Genomic DNA, 21,131 nt, shown 5'->3' with positions numbered 1-21,131 from the left:
GGCTCTGTCCTAGGGTCTATACCACTTAACATCTTCATCAATGATGTGGACATTGGTGGCAGAAGCAGACTGGCCAAGTTTGCCGACGACACCAAACTCTGGGGTAAAGCATCCACACCTGAGGACAGGAGGGTGATCCAGGCAGATCTTGACAGGCTTTGGAAATGGGCGGATGAGAACCTGATGGTGTTCAACACAGAAAAATGCACCTTGGGAGGAAAAACCTGCAGCATCCTTATAGGCTTGGCAGTGCTACACTGGTTAGCATTACAGATGAAAGGGACTTGGGGGTCGTGATTGACCACAAGATGAACATGAGCCTTCAGTGTGATGCTGTGGCTAGTAAAGTGAGCAAAACGTTGGCTTGCATCCATAGATGCTTCTCAAGTAAATAAATCCTGGGACGTCATTCTCCCCTTGTACTCAGCCTTGGTGAAGCTGTAGCTAGAGTACTGTGTCCAGTTTTGGACTCCGCAATTCAAAAAGGATGTGGAGAAGCTTGAGAAAGTGCAGAGGAGAGACACACACATGATCAGAGGTCAGGAAAACAGACCTTATGAAGAGAGGCTGAGAGCCAGGGGACTCTTCAGCCTAGAAAAGTGCAGGCTCAGGTGTGATCTGATGGCCACCTATAGGTTTATCAGGGGTGCTCATCAGGATCTGGGGGAACGTCTGTTCACCAGAGCGCCCCAAGGGATGACAAGATCGAATGGTCACAAACTCCACTGCGACCGATTCAGGCTGGACATAAGAAAGAACTTCTTCAGTGTCCAGGCCCCCAAGTTGTGGAATAGACTGCCGCCGGAGGCGGTTCAAGCACCTGCTTTGAACGCCTTCAAGACACATTTGGATGCTTATCTTGCTGGGATCCTATGACCCCAGCTGACTTCCTGCCCCTGGGGCAGGGGGCTGGACTCGATGATCCTCCAGGGCCCCTTCCAGCCCAAATGTCTATGAAATCTATGAAATCAGCTATAATTTGCCTCACCTGAGAGGCTTTAGAGGACTTGCCATTCCATCCCTGCCTGCACTTCCAGTTTGAGATGGAAGTCTCTTCTGCCACAAGCTCCTGGCTCTGCCATTTGTGCATGCAGCACCAGGAACAAGTGGAGACACCTTCCCAGCTTTGTAGCTTCTGTACAGGGAGCAGGTTGCCAGTGAGTCTTGCAGCCCTGGATGATCAGGGCCGGGTGGTGAGTGGGGTTTTTCCCTGCCCCTCTCTCCAGCTCTATCACAGTTCTGCTCTTGGGCAGGAATAATTTCATGTACAAATACAGGCTGGGGAATGACTGGTAAGGCTGCAGTACTGCAGAGAATGATCTGGGATTACTGTAGACCATAAACCGACATGAACCAACAGCATGCTTTTGTCACCAAAAAAAAAAAATCAAAGCTGACTGTCTTGTTTTGGCAGAAATTCACTTGCAAATCAAGGGAAGTGATTCTTCTGCTCTATTCAGCATTGGTGAGGCCTCACCTGAAGTAATGTGTCTAGTTTGGGCCCCATGCTCCTAGCATTCACCCAAGCTAAAAATACCAAATCCTTTCCGTACCTGCTTTAGAAAAGAATATTCACACTAATCCTCCACTCTCCCACCCAGGAACATTTGACATTCTCTGAAGATGTACAAACAGAATAACTCTGGCAGACCTATCATATCCAACTGTGGTACTCTCATTGAACAATCATCTGGATTCACAAGAACTGTTCTTAAAGCACTTGTCTCTCAAAGAGCAAGTTTTGTACAAGACACAACAGAATTTTTCAACAAGATCTGGAAAATCAACTACCTCCCCAAGAGTGCCATACTTGTAACCATGGATACGATTAGCCTATACACTAATATCCCACACTACTAAGGCACAACTGCATGCCTGATATACCTGCAAGAACATGGACTACTCTCAGATTTACAGCCACAATATATGGTACAAATTATCCTCATCCATACAACTTCACCTTCAAGAACCACCACCACCACCACTTCCTCCAAAGGACATAGCTATGGGCACAAAGATAGTCCCCAATACGCCAGCCTCTTTATAAGCCACCTTCAAGAAAAAAAAATAGAGAACCACACCATCAAATATGAAATATACCTGCATTACATAGATGACATTTTCATCACCTAAACTGAACACCTGGACTCTACTAATTTCCATCACAGCATCAACAACTATCATCCTTCTATCAGATTCTCTCTGGAATACTTCTACACTAATGCCAACTATCTAGATACCATGATACATATGCAGAATGGCACCCTACAAAGCATCATATGCCAATAAGCCATGGACCACTACACTTACTTCCATAAAATGAGCAATAATCTGGAATCTACAAGAAAGCTGCAATCTATAGCCTGCCCTATTCCTGGGCCCTTAAAAGCCTTCAGGGATGCTAGGGCCCTGGGCCATCTGTAGGCAGCATCTGGTTACTGCATTGCACAGAAAAGGCCCTAGGCCAGCTGCAGCAGCCTGCCCTCACCATGGCACTGGTCCTGGCACCGCGTTACCGTGCTGGATACTGTAGGCACCTGCCAGACCTGGCAGCACCCTGGTGTTAGGGTAGTCTGTCATATTTAGCTTTAGTTTCACCCAATTGAGTGGTGAATTATAGTATTATTTGAACTTTTCTTTTGTATTCAGCCTTATTTAAGCATTGCTTAAGATTTTATATAGCCTTATTATTATTTGAACATTTTTTTGTATTTTGTATCTGCACTGTCAGCTATTGCCTTGAGCTCACTTTATCCCTGTAATAAGGGAGTTATGTTCCAGCATTATCAACATAGGCATGTGAAATGTAAGCCTTATTACTAACTCAAATTAACTGAACTTATCATTAACCAACTGGATCAGAGGGATGAAGTGATTGGATATGTTAATGAAAGGTGGTAAGAGGGGCCTGACTGCACAGTGCCCAACTGCAGAACCCTTGCAATTTCTGGTTATGATGGACAGACCAAAGTAGGAGTCTGGGGCATGCCCAAATTAAGACACTGGTAAAAGACCAAATTAAGATGTGCATGTGATGGGTTTGTTGGAACAAAGGAATCTGCTGACAGGATGAAAACATGAACAATATGATGATCACAGGGAAACCAATCAACCATACCTAGAAATGAAGAGTCAGAGGAGTGAAGTTAAAGAAAAATTATAGATGGGTGGTAACTTAAAGAAAGTTAAGTATGTGTCATTGTCCAACAACATTTGGACAACAGCCAAAAGACTACTGTTGCTGGCAGGTATTGTATGGCTTTGGCCCCTTTCTGGCTGGTGCCTTCCTCCCTAGCGACATCAGAGTGAAATCACACCGTATGGCCACCTAGGTGGTTCTGTGCGCTGCCCCTACCCACCTGCCACAACTTTGATGTTGATAGATGGGGGAGGCAGTTCCCTGTTGGTGGTTCCAGAGAGGTCATCACCTTGGATCTCTCTAAGTGGGGCTCCAAACCTCCCCTTTACTCCACCCTTACCACATCCATGGCTTGGGAGAACTCAGCCTCCTTGTACCTTTCCCTGGGGTGATCTCTTCTCACCCGTGAGGCCTGCCCCAAGTGGAGTGGGGTGTCCGGCTGTCAATCTCCACTGGATTGATCCTTAATCTTCAGGCCAACCTGCAGACAAACTAAACATGCATCAGCCTGGGGTAATGATAACTCAAACGCAGGCTCCTGTGTACATCACCAGAGCATGGCTTTAAGGGTCCCGTTCAACCACTCCACCAATCTGTTTGTCTGGGGGTGGTATATGGAAGTGCAGAGGTGCTTGATGTGCAAAATCTGACTCTTGGCAAAGTTATTAAGTGTCTACTGATGCAGTAGAGGGAACTATGGCTTCCCAGAACCTTCCATCTTCCTTGGGTGGGAGAGACTCGACATCAGTCCCTCCACTTACTCTTCCCAGGGACCCGCAGGTCAGGAGCTGGTTACTCCTGTTCCCACCACCAGGGCTAGGCTTTGGGCCAGCAGCTGCCTGCTTTTCTTTCTTCACCCAGCTGCCCACTCACCGCCCTTCCCCACCTGGCCACTCCCACGGAGCCTGATCTTCTCCTGTGACTGAGGGGATGACCTTCTTTTCCTTGCTGTGCCTCTCTGGCCAACTCCAGGTCCTCGAGCTCAGCTCCGGGGTTTTTCCTGCTGGGCTGCCTTGTCAGACACTGGGGCTTCTCATCCTGCATCCCGCTCTGCAGCTCCTACTGGCTCTGCCGCCTGCAGCTTCTCGCCCATGTCCTACTTCTCCCTCCTGGCACTCTGCTCTTCCCCACATGGCTCCGCCACCCTGGGCTTCTCACTGTCCTGATCCTGCTCACCAGCATCCTGTTGTTCCCTGCTCAGCTCCGCTGCCCTCCTCACACCAGCAACCTCCATTTCTTTCTCCCAGCAGCTGAGTGTCTCCCCAGCTGCCTTTTGAGCAGCCTGAGCTGCTCTCAGGCTCTGCCCCCAGGGTTCACCTATCCGCAGGCTCAGGCAGCTGTGAAGCTGCTGAGCCTGCACTGGCATCTTCTCCCAGCTGCTGCTGCTTGTCCTAGCCCCTGCAGTGAGTATCAGGGCTTGTCAGGTGGTGTCCCAGGACATGTTGGGAGGGGGACTTCTGTCTCCCCTCCCACATATTCCCCCCTCAAGACACCGTCAGGCACTCTTCCATTATTACCTGGTGTCAAAGTGGCATATGGCAATGTCTTCCCTTGGGGATCTTGTAGCTCTTCTGGTAAGTCCCTTGAATCGCAGTGGGACAAAAAATCAGCCACTATGTTAGCTTTCCCCAGTTTATATTCTATAGAAAACTGAAAGGGCTGTAATGCCAAGGCCCAATGTGTTATCTTGGCATTATCGGTTTTGGCTGACTTAAGCCATTTCAAGGGGGCGTGTTTGGTGACAACTGTAAATTCCCTGCCGAGCAAGTAGTATCAGAAGTACTCTACCCCCCACTTTAGGGCCAAACACTCTCTTTTGATGGTGGCATACCTCCTTTCTGTGTCGCTGAGCTTCCTACTGGCATAGGCCACTGGTCTTTCTGCCCCCTCCACCTTCTGGGATAAGACTGTTCCTAAGGCCTGGCCCAATGCGTTGACCTGAAGGACAAAGGGTACCAAAAAATCTGGTGTGTGTAGCACCACTTTTTTGCAATGTGCCCGCTTGACCCCCACAAAGGCCTTTCTCTGTTCCTCTTCCAGCCTGATGACTCCATTCCCCTTTCTCTTAATTGCCTCTGTGAGAGGGGCTGTGAGTTCTGCAAAGTGGGGAATGAACCACCTGTAATAGCTGGCTAGGCCTAGGAATGCCTGCATCTGCTTCTTCATTTGTGGGATCATGTACCTCTGTATAGCATCTATCTTATTGACCAAAGGTTTGATCTGGCCTTGCCCTACTAAGAATCTGAGGTACTTTGTTTCCAACTGGCCCAGCATGCATTTCTTAGGGTGGGCCATCAGGCCAGCTTGCCTCAACTCTTGTAGCACAGCCTGGACCGACTCTAGATGCTGATCCCATGTTTTGGTATACACCACGATGTCATCAATATACACCTCATCAGTCCCACTGCTTATTGGTGGTGGGGCACCAGTACCCAATCCATCAACCTCTGAAAGGTTGCTGCTGCCTCACTGAGGCCAGTTGAGCTAGGCAATAGCACTAGAACCCTCTGCCCAACCTGAAATTCGTGTTCCCCCATGTTCTTATCATAGTTCTGCTTTTGGCGTATCTGAGACTCCTTAAGATTATCTCTGGCCACTTGGTTTGCCCTTTGCAGTCACTCCTTCAGTGTCTGTATGTACTGGGATGGGGAGTTTCCTCCTCTGTCTGTACTCTCCCATCCTTCCCTCACAACATCTAACAGGCCCCTTGGGGTATGCCCAAACACCAACTCAAATGGGGCAAAGCCCAGCGATGTCTGGGGTGCTTCCCTAACAGCGAACAGTAGAGGAGGGATCAACAGGTCCCACCAGTGTGGGTCTTCCTGTGTACATCACCAGAGCATGGCTTTAAGGGTCCCGTTCAACCACTCCACCAATCTGTTTGTCTGGGGGTGGTATATGGAAGTGCAGAGGTGCTTGATGTGCAAAATCTGACAGAGCCCTCTCATCATGTGGGACATAAAGTTAGCGCCCTGGTCCGTGATGATTTCCTGGGGTATCCCCACCCAGGAGACCCACTTCAGTAGCTATTCTGCCACTCAGGGTTCTGTCACTGGCCTAAGCAGGATGGCTTCCGGATAGCAAGTGGCATAATCAATCAACACCAGTATAAACTGGTGGCCTCCCGATGACTTGAGTAATGGGCCTATGATGTCTAAGACCACCTGCAAAAATGGCTCCCCAATTACTGGCATAGACTGCAGTGGCACCGTGGGAGGTCTCTTTAGGCTCACCTTCTGACATTCCGAACAGGTAGTAGAGAACTGTTCCACATCTTGGTGGAGATGGGGCCAAAAGAACCTCCCCATCAACCTGGTCACTGTTTTTTCTCTGCCTAGGTGCCCCCCCAATGGGGTGAGTATGGGACAGGCATAACAACCTCTCCTGGTACCTCTGGGGAACCAGGAACGCTATCTGTTCTGCCCCTTCCTGTCTTCTTGCAACGCAATATAGGAGGCCACCTCTCACCTCGCAATGGGGTATCTGATTGCAGAGATCTGGCCAAATCGGCTGCTTGTCATCACAGGCAATGTCCATTTCCCCAATGGCCTGAAAGCCGGGTTTGTCCCTGTCACAGGGTGACGGCACAATATGGCCCCAAAGGGGAAAAGAGGCACCCCGGGACTCGAAATAAGGCAGGGGAGAGAAGAGGAGAAGGAAAGAAAACAATAAGCTCCTTACCTGCAGCTGATGACACGGGAAAGCCGGAAGTGGCGGCGGGACCCATGCGGCTGATTAGCCGCGCCTTTTTCAAACTATGGCCAGCTGTGATCAATAACAATCGGAGCTGGTGAGGGGGTGTAAAGAACGCCCCGAGAAAAGAAGGTGGGGAGGAGAGCTGGAGACCAGCCAGGAAGGGAGAAAACCCTGAGGCCTCACTTGGATGCAAGGGAGAAGCTAGCAACCAGCCGCAAGGCTGGAACACGTTCCCCGACAGCAGGGAGGATAACGCCCGGGGAGAGGTGGCAGATGCCCAGGCTTGCAACAGCACAGCCAGGCATAAGGATTTGGGGCCAACATTAGGAGCCACCCCGAAGACAGGGGGACGGAGGAGGACCCAGCAACCCAGGTAGGATCGGCACGGGTTTTGGGGAGCACCCCAGAGTCCATCCCAGTGGGGATCCAAAATACCAGCACCAAGAGGGGCTGCAGAGTCCTGGATTCTGCCAGGCAGAATCACTCGGCGAGGGACCGAGTGAAGAGGGAAACCCGAGTGTCGGGAAGCATTCCCGGGCAACCATTGGGGAACTGCAGCACCTAGCCATAGGGGTGCTGCTGAGAGAATTACATAAGGAGAGGATTTCCTCAGGGACAGGGAGTCCCAAGCTTTGTTTTAGCCTGGGAGATTCACATGTAGTATTTTTCTTTTGAGTTTTGCTGAGTGGCCTACGGTTAGAGGGACAGGGAGGAACCTTAGAAGGGTTCCTTAACAGGCAGGATCGGGAGTCAGCACAAGCCCACGGATTCGCCACCAGTTACATCTAGGCATTAGAAGGTGAGGGTCGGCCCTGGGAATCACCTGCAACTCAGCGTGGCTGGGTATTAGGGTGAGGTGTAGGGGAGGGCGGAGCCTTGCAGAAGACCAACACCCCAAGAGTCCCAACGCCGGATAAACTAAAGTAGTCGGCCCCTCCACTGAAGTTCAAGCAAAGTTGTGGCAGGCAAGATAGGGGTGGGGACTGCTTCTAAGACATATCCGGAATAGACAATTCCAGGGATGAAGCGACAGGCAAGCCCATACGCCAGAGGCCAAGCAGTGCGAGACCTAATGTTCGAGGCCTGCCGGTTGCAGTTCTGTTGGGCCTCCCAGAACTGGACTCCACTGATGAGTGATTCAAGGTCCCAGAGGGTCCCTACCTCCACTTCTGGATCGGTTGGCTGTTCTTCTCCCACCAGCCCTGATCTCCAGTCCATCTGGGCTTGTTGTTTCTCAAGAATCATGTAGCTTTCCAGGCAGTCCCAGATGAGGATCATAGGGTAGGGTAGGTCGGCTGCCATTCCCACTGGTATCACCCTGGTGACTCCTTGTACGCTCACTTGAATTCTCCACCTCGGGTATACCGAAACCTGCCCATGCAAGCAGACCATCTTGATAGGTTTGGTCCTTGCCCCTTCCTCATATGGGCTAGTTAGGCCCGCTCTAACTAGCATCTGATCACACCCAGTATTTAGAATGGTGCAGATTGCCCTTCCCACTACCACAGCCATCACTGTGGGTTTGTCTTGGGAGACTGCCTCTGTGGTAGTCCCCAGACTGCAGTCCATCATTTCTACTGGGGAAGAATCCTGTGGTGCGGGGCGGCTGCCTCAGCTATCTTTTTGGCCCCCTGGCTCAGCTACCGAGAGTCGGGGAATTATCTGGCACTCCCGTGCAAAGTGTCCCCTTTTTCTGCAACAGAAACATGTAGGACATGCCACTGAAGCTCAAGTGGGCACCTGGCTCTCCCGGTCTTCTTCTCACTAGGCCTAGTGCCTGCTGATGTCCCGCTCTTGTCCCCCTTCTCTCAAGGTAGCTCACTTTGGGTGCAGTCAAAATCCTCCACCAGCTGCAGTGCTTCCCACAACATCTTGAGGCAATGCCACCATACCCACCTCTGGGTATCCTCTTCCAGATCCACCAGGAACTGTTCCAACAAGAAGGCATCCATGACTTTCTCGGGATAACTGAGTTGGTTGGATCCACTGTTCTTGGAGGTCTGTCAGCTTCTAGAGAAGGACCCAGGGAGCCTTATCCTCCTTCTTTCTTGCCTGGAACATCTGATGATTATGCTCCGGGGTGATATCTAGGCAGTACAGGATCTGTTCCTTTACCTGGTCATAGTCTTGTGCTGCGAGTTGAGCCATCGCTCTATAGGCAGCCAGGGTGGGGCCCACCAACAATACCCTGACCTTTGCTGCCCATCTAGATTTGTCCAGACCCACTGCCATTGCAGCCCATTCAAAGCTTTCCAGGAATGCTTCGGGGTCATCCTCAGCTGACATTTTTGGCATTCTCAAATCCACCATGTTCTGACTTATCAGCTCTTGTTGCTTCAGCATTTGCTCATCCAAGGCCATCCGTCAGTTCACTCGCTGTTGTTGTTGTTGTAAGATCTGTGCCACGAGGTTTAAGGTTTGCTGCATGGCATAAATTCTTGCTAGGAGTCCGGCCTGTGCCTCCATCATCTGTCCAAGCCCTGGGGTAGGTTCGTTGTTCCCGGCCAATGCACCAATTTGTCGCTGGTAGGTGTTGTATGGCTTTGGCCCCTTTCTGGTTGACGCCTTCCTCCCTAGCATCATCAGGGCGAGACTGCACCCTAGGGCCAGCTAGATGGTTCTGAGTTCTGCCCCTACTCGGCTGCCACGACCTTGATGTTGATAGATGGGGGAGGCAGTTCCCTGTTGGTGGTCCCAGAGAGGTCATCACCCTGAATCTTTCTTTGTGGGGCTCCAAACCTCCCCTTTACCCCACTCTTACCATATCCACAGCTTGAGAGAGCTCAGCCTCCTTGTACCTTTCCCTGGGGTGATCTCTTCTCACTCGGGAGGCCTTGATGATCCTTATTCGTCAGGCCAACTGCGGACAAATTAAACACACCCCAGCCTGGGGTAACGATAACTCAAAAGGTCCTTTGCTCCCGGCAAAGGCATTAAGCTTCTACTGTTGCAGTACAGGGGACTCTGGCTTCCTGGACCCTTCCCTGGGGTGGGAGAGAGACTTGATGTCAGTCCCTCTGCTTATTCTTCCCAGGGACCCACAGGTTAGGAGCTGGTTACTCCTGTTTCCACCAGCAGGTGGGATTTGCAGCCAGGCTTTGGGCCAGCAGCTGCCTGCTTTTCTTCCTTCACCTGGCTGCCCAACACGTTTTGGCACTGCTCACCGCCCTTCCCCACTGGGATACCTGGCCACTCCCATGGAGCCTGATCTTCTCCCATGACTGAGGGGATGACCTTCCTCTCCCTGCTGTGCCTCTCTGGCCAACTCTGGCTCCTTGAGCTCAGCTCCAGGGTTTTTCCTGCCAGGCTGCCTTGTCAGACACTGTACCCCGCTCCGCAGCTCCTACCTGGCTCCACCCCGTGTGGCTCCTTGGCGGTGTCCTGCTTCTCCCTGCTGGCATTCTGCTCTTTCCTGCTCAGCTCTGCTGCCCAGGGCTCCTTGCCGGCATCCTGATTCTCTGTGCCAGCACTCCGCTCTTTCCTGCTCAGCTTCACTGCCCAGGGCTCCTCACCGGTGTCCTGATCTTTCTCACCGGCGTTCTGTTATTCCCTGCCTGGCTCCAGTGCCCACCTCACACAGGCAGACTCCATTTCTTTCTTTCTGGTGTCTCCCCAGCTGCCTTTTGAGCAGCCCATGCTGCTCTCAGGCTCTGTCCCCTGTGAAGCCACCAAGCCTGCGTCAGACCCTGAAGTATTGGGCTTATTGGGCGGGGTCCCAGGACATGCTGGGAGGAGGGGCTTCTGTATCCCCTCCCACAACTACCCACAGATGACTACCCTCTAAGTTCAGGAATGCTAACTTGCCATCAGAACTTTGGTGGAGTGACATCTGGGACTGAGTAAGACCATTGGACTAGGTGTTTTTCTCTTTCTCTATGTAGAAATTATCAAGCTAACATTTAATGTATTAATAAAAAATAGATTTTTGTTAGGTTGAATGGTGTGTGGTGTATTCCGTGTTAAACTCCAAGTTGATTATGCTTTCATGATTCTTTAGTACCATGAGTGCATAACACTGAGCCACCTCAGCCAGCCTCTGGCCACTGAGTCCTGCTCCAGCTGGCCCCATGCCACCTGTAGCAGCCTGTCTGGACCCTGCTGCCGGGGCCTAGCACTCTATCATTGCAAGTCTGCCTTTCCCATGCCATGCCCCTGCACTGGGTGGTGCATGTACCTGCCCAGGCCCACCAGCACCGGGACTGTCACACAGAGGCCCAGCAAGCCATCAAGGGATCCATGCTGGCATCCTCCCCAACAGCACACACTACCTCCCAGAACCACGAATGGTCTGAGGAGGAGACCGTGGATATTGTGTCACTATGAAGTGAGCCGCAGGTCCTCAGCCAGTTTCCACAGCGTAGGTGCCCAATACGCACCTGTATGAGGGCCTGTCAGGCCACATATGGGAGTGTGGGCATGACTGGTTGGCACGCCAGTGACACATAAAGGTCAGGACCTTGCAGGCACAGTAGATCATTGTTACTAATCACAACCGCTGGTCATGGGCTGTCTGCAAGTCCATGCCCTTTATGTGGTAGCTGGATGACATCCTCATGCCCTGGGACACTGGCTGGAGCTGTCCTATTTACTTGAGCATGGGCAGCTTGCCTAAGCCTCTTCTGCAGCCTGGCACCTGCAGCAAGACATCACTGGATAAGGGCCTCTTGGGCCACCAGGAGCCTGTCCCACCATACTTCCCACCCCTGGCCTTGTCTTGCAGCTCCAGGAGCCTGGGCCAGCATCTGCCCCACCAGATCTGGGTGTGCAGCCCCACCCAGGAGGCCAGGCTAGCCAGGGCACTTCTGGGCCTCAGCAGTTCCAGCTCCTCCCCAAAGGAGGCCTGTGCCTAAGCAGCTGGATGTTGCACCCCTGCACCCAGGACACTACTGGAAACCACATGTCCTCACTGACTCAGGTTGCCAAGCATACCTGCCACACCCACCTGGTAAGCCCCATACTTGGGGGCTCCCTGCCCCTAGCTCAGCCCTGCTCCCTGCCCCCAGCCCAGCCTGGCCATGCTCCCTGTGGTCCCTGGTTTCCCCCTCCCTCTCAAGCACACAGAGAGGTGACAAAGAGTGCAAAACTTTATTGAGTAGCTTATGCCCCTGAAGGTAGATGGGTATAGGCCTCTCACATGCAGAGGAATGCATTGATGATGGCAGTAATGTTGTCTTTGGTTGTGGGGGACAGTGATGGGTAACGCAGCCATAGGCAGGCTCTCCAGGTGGCCGCAGAGGTTGCATGGTAACACAGGGTTACCTTCTGCACCATGGAAGCTCAGAGTTCCGCACCAAGTTCACATGTTAATTTGGGGCACCACAGTGATCAGCAGCTGCAGGGCATAGTGGATTGGGCACCCCTCAGTTTACACAAACAGCTCCTTGCAGCGTGCCTGGGGCACTCTCAGTAGAGGTACCCTTGAGGCACAGAGCCAGCATGGGACGGGGGGGGGGCTGGACCCAAGGCAGCTCTCTGGAGAAGTCCCCTGGGGAGAGGTGGGGGGCCACCAGCTCCATGTACCAGTCAGGCAGGGGGGCCACCAGCTCCATGTACCCCTTCCCAGGTCCCCTACCAGCCAGGGCTGCATCACCCTGGCTCCATGTGCTGTGGTCCCAGGTGCACATGTAAATACTGCGCCTGGGAGCAGTAAATTCTACCATGAACTGCACCAGAGTTTATTGCTTTGCATTAACAGCACATGTAGACACGCCCAGTTTAAACTATGTATAAGTATAAAAGTGCTTCTCAAAAAGTGTGTTTATGGAGTATCTGTGCTGCAACTCACTGCAGTTTGCAAAAGAAGATAAAATGCATCAATTTTGGATAAACTAAGCCCATAGGTACCCATAACAAATTGCCTATATGTAAAGTACTGCAGGTATGTTTATTTTAAAGTCAGTGTTCTTTGGTCCTTTGTGTTTCAAATTTGCCCCGCACTTCCACATGCTCAGCCTGAGCATGGTCTGACAGTATAAGTGGGTTGGGGGAATAAGTTGGGAGTGCAGAGAGCAAAGGGGTCACCTGACCTCCCCCCCACTATTTTCCCTGCAGTAGCAGTATGAGGACAAATTCAAGACAAACCTCCAATAATTCAATTTCATATGTGGAAAGTTATAACAAGTTTATAAATGTTCTGTATATAGAATCTAATTATTGGGGAGGGTCTTTTTATATTCAGGGTCACTTTAGCTTCAAGTAAATATGGTATTGCTGCAAGCCTTGTATTTAAACTGTTAATGTTAGAGTGTTTCTATTTCGGTAGAAACCAGGAACAGGTGACAGCCAAACCTAGAACCCACCCTGAAGAACTAGCTTACCTTATTATATCAGCTACACAGCTGGGACTGGGGCTGCCAGCAAAAGCAGCTGCGCTGCTCCCGGAAATGGCCACAGGACTTCCAGAAGCAGTGTGGCTGCTTTTTGGTGAGTGAAAACAGCCACTCACTGATGGGGGGAGGGGGTCCCTTCAGCAGCCAATCACGCTAACCTGCCATGGGGGACCCCCCCAGGTCAGCGCTATTGGCCGTGGGGTGGCTACCACCCAGTCAGTGAGATCGGCCATGGGGGGACACCCCCCCATCGCTGACTGGTGTAAAACTGTAAGACTGTAAAACTCATAGACTAGAGACAGAAATAACACATAAACTGTTCAAAGTGATCAGAAACTGGTTCAAATCTGTAACACAACAGAAGTTCAGTGCACATTAACTGCTTTCAAAATGGCCAAAACTGGTTTAAGATATACCTGGATGGATGTACCATCAGACTTAACTGATTTAGGTTAAATTGGTTTATTGAACTTCTGTCTCAGAGTCCCTCCAGATTCAAGTTATCTCACAGTCTCCCAGCATCCCAGGATGCTTTTCACCTCCCCTGCAAGCTCCACCTTGCAGGGTAGGTGAGCTATCCTTGGCCCAAGTCTTCCGCTCCAGCTGAGCAAGGAGGCATGCTCTAGCACCTAACCCCCGGCTTCTGGCCTTAGCCACTACAGGAATGTAGCTGCATTTCCAGAATCAAAAGTGAATGTCTGTTTACTTTATCAGGTCAATCTACACAGCTTAGTCTAACCTGTGAAGATTGAATTAATTCAGCCTTGGGCTTTTTGACTGTCTGTACTTAGCCATACTGGCACCACATGCAAGGACAAGGCAGCAGTATGCAAACTATAGGAAAACTAATGCCAACTAGACAGTGGGGCCTAGCTATGAAAACTTTATCAGCATTATTCAAGAGAAGAAAATTAAATTATAATAAAGCAGGACAAATAAGTATGTATAATGGTTATCGCTACAACCATATAAATTACAAGCAGAATTTCAAGGAAAAACATAGAGGCTGAAATTTCAAGAAGTACAGACAATACTGGAGCCACTGCTTTCAGCTACAGCAATCTAATGCATAATGACAGAGATCCTGGTTTTCTCTATTTAAAAATTGCATATTCTTTGATTAAAAACCTCCAAATCCACGTTTTTCTGTGATTAAAATGAAATTCCACTATACAGTAAAAGCTGCGCTATCCAGCATCTTACAAGCTGGCATGCTCCACTAACTGGCATGCCAGCTTGTAAGATAAAGTGAAACTGGAAATCTCTACCACGGCACTTCCAGTTTCTCCAAGTCCCCATGGCCAGGGGCAAAGCAGCCTGTGCTGCCAAGCCCCCACGGGCCAGGAGCATAACAGGCTGTGTGGGGCCCGCCTCCCTGTCCTGTGGGGCTTGCAGGGCCCGCAGGAGGGGTGGCGATGCAGCAGAAGGGACAGTGATGCCGTGGGAGGGGGGTTTAGGGATGCCCGAGACAGAGTGGGAGAAGTGGCTGCCACAGCCCCTCAATTAAACATTGTATTTTGTTATCCAGCATCCCCCATTCCTGGGGGATAACAGAGCTGCAGCTGTCCCCCTGATACCTATATATACAGTATATAGGTATCAATTGAACACAAAGTTTTATTGATTTATTTACAATTTTAAAGCAATTTGAAAGCCTAGTAGTGCCTCAGTCACTATAAGAAAATAAATTATAAATACCTATATATTTTGGCATTTGATTTGGGGTTTTTTTATCATGGAAAATCAGAGCTCCCCCTGCCCCCTTTGCTCACCAACACATGGGTCCAGCTGCAGCTGTCCCCCTCCCCGCCACTACTGCTTTGTGGTGCTGAGTAGTTCTGATATGCCAGTGTCCTGCCCATGCCATTGCCTCTCACTCCCCATCCACAGCCAGCCCCCCTGCCCTGCTGGTGCCCCCCACTCCCCACCCACATCCCCCTGTGAAGCCAGGGAAAATTACACAAGAACTGAAAGGCGGCTTTAGTTAAATAGACTATAGTGGGCGGAAGGGGAATGAGTGGCCCAGGCTGACTCAGCTATTACTCAGTTAGGTGGCCCAGCCTGGTTATAGGGATTATCATGCAAGGATCCCAAAATTAAAGTGAAACAAATTAAATGGTTTATTATGAGACAATAATTATATACAATAATTATGTATAACACACTAACACAAGGAACATGAGGGGAACTAAAGACATACAATACTACACATTACCAATTCTAGTATATCAGAGCAAAGCTGAGGAAACCCATGAACAGCTTTGGCACCATCAACAGCAATCCAGAGAGGAACAGATTGGAGGAGAGCATAGAACAAGTGCGCTGTTCTTCCCCACAGCAACTCTTACATACCTGGGGTGCACAGCCCTCTCAGCTCTTCACACTGCACTAAATCATGCACACAGCACACAAATTCCTATCAAAATAATCAATATATTGTGCATACATTACTAAAATGTTCAGACAAGACACTATGATTTTTCCCATGTCCCTCTATATGGGATTGAGAGGTAAAAAAGGTCACTCCTTCTAGAATGATCCTCCCATGCAGTACAGCGCACAAGTAAGAGACAAACTTCTTTATGCCTCAAACCAATTATAACTACAGGCATAAAACTAATTATTTAAACAATAGGGACAATCTTCAGGGCCAACACCTGGCCCCTGCCAGTGCCCCTCATTCAGGACCTACAGCTGCCAGGGGCACTGCACCACCATGGCAAGGCGCCTCTTGCTCAGCAGGCAGCAGCAGGGGGCACAACTCTGCGCCACCACACCCATTGCTGCTGGGCAGGCAGGGGCATGGGGCTCCCAGTGACGGTACCAAGGCTCTCCACCCTGCTCTACCCTCCTGCGCTGGGTCCCACCCACTGGCTGTGGAGGCCCCCAGAGGAAGGGCAGCAGGGTGAGGAGCCCCAAAGCCACAGATGCCAGCCCTCATCTGCCCCCACCCAAATCTGGGGGGAACATGCCCCCCCAGGAGTGCACTCGGTGGCAGGGAGCCAGCCCCCTCCCCCGCCTCCCAGATGAGCCGCCTTTGGCTCCATCCTGCTCCCCACCAGGGTCTTTCAGCTGCAAATTCCTACCCCAGCCCCAAGCCTCGGCCCCATGTACTGTCCTAGTTGGGCAGCGCCCCCAGCCCCAGTGCTGACCAACTCCCTCCCTCCCTCACTATGGGGGCCTCAATCCCTCTCCTCCCAGACTTACCTGAGGAGAGCTGCAGGAGCTGCTCTCCATGCTGCCTAGCTGCCACATGCATGCGTACGTATGCACATGCATGTAGCACCCCCTGCCTGATTGCCCTCCTCCTGCTTCCCCCAGGCCTTTGCAGGCTGAAACTCTGCCAGCCTACAGGGAAAACCTGCCATTTCCCCTGTTTTTCTCCTTTAAAGGAGAAAATCCATGTTTTTCTGTGTTTTTCCATGGTGGATGGAAAACCCAGATCCCTGATGATGAGCCTAGTAACACTAAATTGAGGACAAATTATTTATAAATACACACATAAGCTTAACAAAAACCATGGCTACAGCAAATGATACACTGTGGTATCTGCATTAAACCTGCTTAAAAGATTGAAAGATTGCCAAGACTGTAATATCTTTCAAGCACATTACAGCTTGTAAGCAGATAATACCATTATAGTTCAGAACCTGTCTCACAGGGTACCCATTGGATCAAAAGAACAAACAATGGGAGCAATAAGTGGGGAAAAGGCACCATTGCTAAAGTTACAGGCTGGATAAGCGACGTGGTAGCCATTAAGAAGCTAAGCAAGGTATGCATATTCATAGATCTATGCAAAGATTTAAGCAAAGCACTGAACATGCTCTCAAATATCTGCACCTGAAGAAATATAACCTACGTGGGCAAAACCAAAAATATTTTCAGCACTTGATGCCAAATATGGATATTGGCTAATGCTACTGGGTAAGGGAAGCAGCTAACTCATAGCTGGGACCCAGCAGGCTGACCTAGAAGTTAAAATTGCTCAGATTCTACCAAAGGAATCTGCAAAGAACAAATTCAATACATTGCAAGACATTCTTGAATGTAATAAAACATTAAAAACCCTTGCTTGCAAAGCATTAATAGTAGCCTGGGTGCCTCTAGTTGCAACAATAATATCGGCAGTGGTGAAAGAAGTAACAGAAGAAAAAGGATGAGTTGCATGCAAGGTAAAATCTTACCCCTTTTGAGATGCTAAAGACCTCCCACATCTATGAAGGATCAGATGATTTCCTCAGGACAAATCAGGAACTTGGAAGAAAGTTGAACAAATACATTCTTGCTCATCTAACATAAAAGTGGATGGGCATATTTATCTTGCTGAGAATGCAAACATATCAGGGCCCACTACAGGAAGACATAAATATGGGTGTGGAGCATGATGAAATACATATTTCATTGAGGCTTGTCAGCAGGACATGAAAGGAACACAGTCCAATGAGCAAATAACGCATATAAGGTAGATGTTGTTGTAAGCTTTCACTTCAAGACACCAAAGAATCAAATGCAAGGCAGTCTCCTGTTCTTACAAGGAAGACTTACAGTCCTCAGGCGCCTCAAAGGCATACGCAACACTTCACAGCATACTAAGGTGTGGAAGAAAACTCCCTCAAGCCCATACAAAAATTAGTCTTTCCATGGGTGTTAATTTATAAGTGATGATAATGACTGTAATAGAAGGGAGTGTAATAGAATGTCAAGCATGTAATCCAGTTGCAGTATTTAATTTTGCTATCTCAAATGTGGCAAAAGGATGTTAAGAAAACAGTTTTCCAATAGGGGGCACTATAGCACTACAGTACTTGTAGAACAATATACTGTATATACTGTATGTCTAAGAATTGGGGGCATGACTACACTGCAGTCAGAGGTATGATGACAGCACAGGTAGCTACACCCATCTAGTTTGGGTGACAATACAACGGACTGCTACTAGCCCACAGGAGACTGTAATACTTACTGAGGTGATTGGCCTGTACAGAAGTCTGCGCCACCATGGCTTCACTGCTGTCATTATCCCAGCTGGTGTGCAGTTGCTGCCTTCATATCTCTCAACTGCAGTATAGACAAATCCTTAGAAAACTCTATTTTAAGGAAGTGCTTGATACCAAAGGACTGCACATGTGGAAGAAGTAATAAAGCCTGAATAGTGAACTGCTTTGCCTTTCTTTTTTATGTATGAACACTCCCTATATGGAATTTGATTCTCTTCCTGATACTTTAATACATGCAACTTTTTCTCTTGTGTCTTTCTAAGCTCTTTAGAACCTCATGAACTAGCTGTGCCTGAGAAGGGACTTGACCAGCACAGAAAATGCCTAACAGAGGTATGATTTCTCCTGGAGCTGTCTGCTTGCATGATCAGAAGTAGGAATATGCCTTTCTCAGATGTACCAATTCTCTAAGTTGGTCTGCACCAGTTAAGCCATGGCTTTACCCATTCTTTTCCCATTTCCAGTTCAGTTAATTTAGGGAGAGGATCTGCTGGAGTTCAAACCTGGTGTTCAATTAGGCACAAGAATACTACTTACAAGCCTTACATGGATCTACAAGGGAGTAAGACAACAAGGATAATCTTTTTCTTCTAGACCTGCCCTGCATGGTTATATTTAGTCTAGATGCAATTTAGTACTTTAAAAATAGGTCTTAATCTCTTCCAGTATATATTACTGTATATATTACACAGAAGATTTTTTATCTGAATTAACCCATGGAGAGGTCCTAGAGAGAATCATAATTGTTTAATTTTTACAGTAGGTTTATTGCTTGAAATAAAATTCTTCTCTCTCACATTTACTATTTTTGTAATCATCACTGATCAAACCTAGCATATAAAACTTAGAAAAATTGCTTTATAATATCTAATAATAATCTAATATAGGCAGATTAATGACAGCAATATTAACATATAGAGATGATGAATAAGAAAACATGACTATTAGTGAAACGATACATGAAGTTTCATCTACAGAAAAGCATAACCAACAAACCAAAATTGGCATTGGATCATTCTGCATAAAATATAGTTACTGAATTACTCAGCATATGAAACAAGAGGTTTTTTCCCCAGTATATTTTGAACACTTCAAACAACAAAGCAATATGTTAAATTATATCTTTATGTTTGAAGGTAGTACTGCTGATCCCAAGAAAAAGAAATATCTAAAATTATTTTATTTATCATTTAACTGATTTCAATTAAAATATAGTACTTTTAGCCAAAAAAGATCACCAGGCTCACAGGCTTGTACTTAACAGGAGATACAGCCACCACCAAACAAGGCTTTTTTATGGAAATATAGACAATTTTGAAGATTTTGATTTTTGATGTATTCCTTCCCATCCTTAGTAAAAAAAACCCTCTGTTTTAGGTTTCTTCAAAAACTAGCACTGCCAGGATACTCTATTGAAATATTTTTATAGCATTTTCTCAGAGGGAAGTGTGTGTCATCTTTTCAGCCCTCAGCATTACTTCATGTGACATCTGTGTTTTCCTTGGAGGTTTCCTGTACAAATACTGAATAGAACCAACTATGTTTGTCTATGTGTAAAACATTTCAGACAACAATGTACATTATATGTTAATTAATAAACTAGAATAATACAAAAACAAAATCAGCATAGCACACATTAAACCGATAAAAGAAAACAGGGCTCAAAATGCAAGTGTAAAGAAAGTACCATTAAGCAGAAGGTGTCCTACAAAGATTAGTTCCTGACTACGTGCAATTTGTGTCAAGACCTATGAAGAAAATATAAAATCACTACTGCTAAGTTTGCAAATGATACAAAATTGGGGGAGTGATAGATAATGGCATGACAAATCAGTGATCTAGAGCAGTGGTCTCTGAAGTGGGGTGCGTGCACCACAGGGGGTGCGCAAGATGATCCATTGGGGTGCAGGAAGAAAATATTAGAACTTCTATTTATATTTATGAATATGTAAATATACATATATTGGGGGTACGTGCTCAAAGGTTTTTTACTGATAGGGGTGTGCGATCAAAAAAGTTTGGAGACCACTGATCTAGAGAAATTTGGATCATTTGGTAAGTTGAGTTTGAGCAAATGTAAGCTTTTTAATTCAGTTAAATGGAAAGCCAAAAAAAAAGACAATAGACCATACTTAGGAGACTGAACTGTCTCCTGAAAGAAGTCGCTCTGAAAAGGTGTTTGGGGTTCATGATGAATAATCTATTGAAAATGAACTCATATGTAATTATTCATTGGAATAATATATCAAGTGCAATGCTGTTGCAAAAGGGCAAAATAACTGTACTTCCATCTTTGGAAATATTATTGGAAAAATGGAATAAGCGTGGGCCAGTTACAGTTCTTCTGTATTTAGTGTGGCTAGAGAGGTTGCAGTCTGGAGACACTTCCTTACTTAGGCTACAGAGATTGGGAATTGGGAGATGGCCCCTCAGTTAAGGAGCCGGTTAGAGCCAGAAAGGGTCTGTAGAAGTTGCTTATTGCTCCATGAGTTTGCAGTTCTCATTCATTATATGCCTGTATTTCTTGAACCCAGTGATCACTACATTTAGCATTGGTGCAGTTCACCACAGGCAATTCTAAGGAATTAACATCTTCTCCTCATATCACTTCATCTGGATAGATCAAACATTACTGTTTACAAAAATATTATTTCAATATGTATTTTATTCAGATTAGTCAATTGCAGAAATTATATAAGCCCAATTCATACATGCAAAAATATTTAGGAAGGAAAGTCCGAACTTACTGTCAATGTGTTGCTGTACCATACATGTAGTTTTTGTGCATCTTTAACTCATTACGGAGGCAGAAACACTTCTGCAACTCACTGCAGTTACTCTGAAATATTTAAATAGTGAGAACAATGAGTCCAGGCTCGAATACATCTGAATTGTCCTTCAGTAAGAAAACACAAAATATATCCTAATAAATGAGCAACCCTAAAGTAAACCCTACATCACTATCAC

The 21,131-nt window shown here is 47.9% G+C and overlaps 1 long non-coding RNA gene across 2 annotated transcripts in view; it reads right to left on the bottom strand.

Moving 5' to 3' along the window:
- LOC149869498 (uncharacterized) overlaps window positions 1-21,131 on the bottom strand; it is a 103,782-nt gene that overhangs the window by 45,305 nt on the left and 37,346 nt on the right. For both annotated transcript variants that reach the window (XR_016441483.1, XR_016441484.1), the window contains one exon: window positions 20,912-21,003. This is a non-coding gene — a long non-coding RNA (uncharacterized LOC149869498). The remainder of the gene's footprint in view (window positions 1-20,911; window positions 21,004-21,131) is intronic.

This window comes from Crocodylus siamensis, chromosome 3, assembly GCF_052110815.1.
Source record: "Crocodylus siamensis isolate JL-2025a chromosome 3, ASM5211081v1, whole genome shotgun sequence".
NCBI lineage: Eukaryota > Metazoa > Chordata > Crocodylia > Crocodylidae > Crocodylus > Crocodylus siamensis.
The sequence above is the reverse complement of the archived record's forward strand: the minus strand, read 5'-3'. Positions and strand labels throughout refer to the sequence as shown.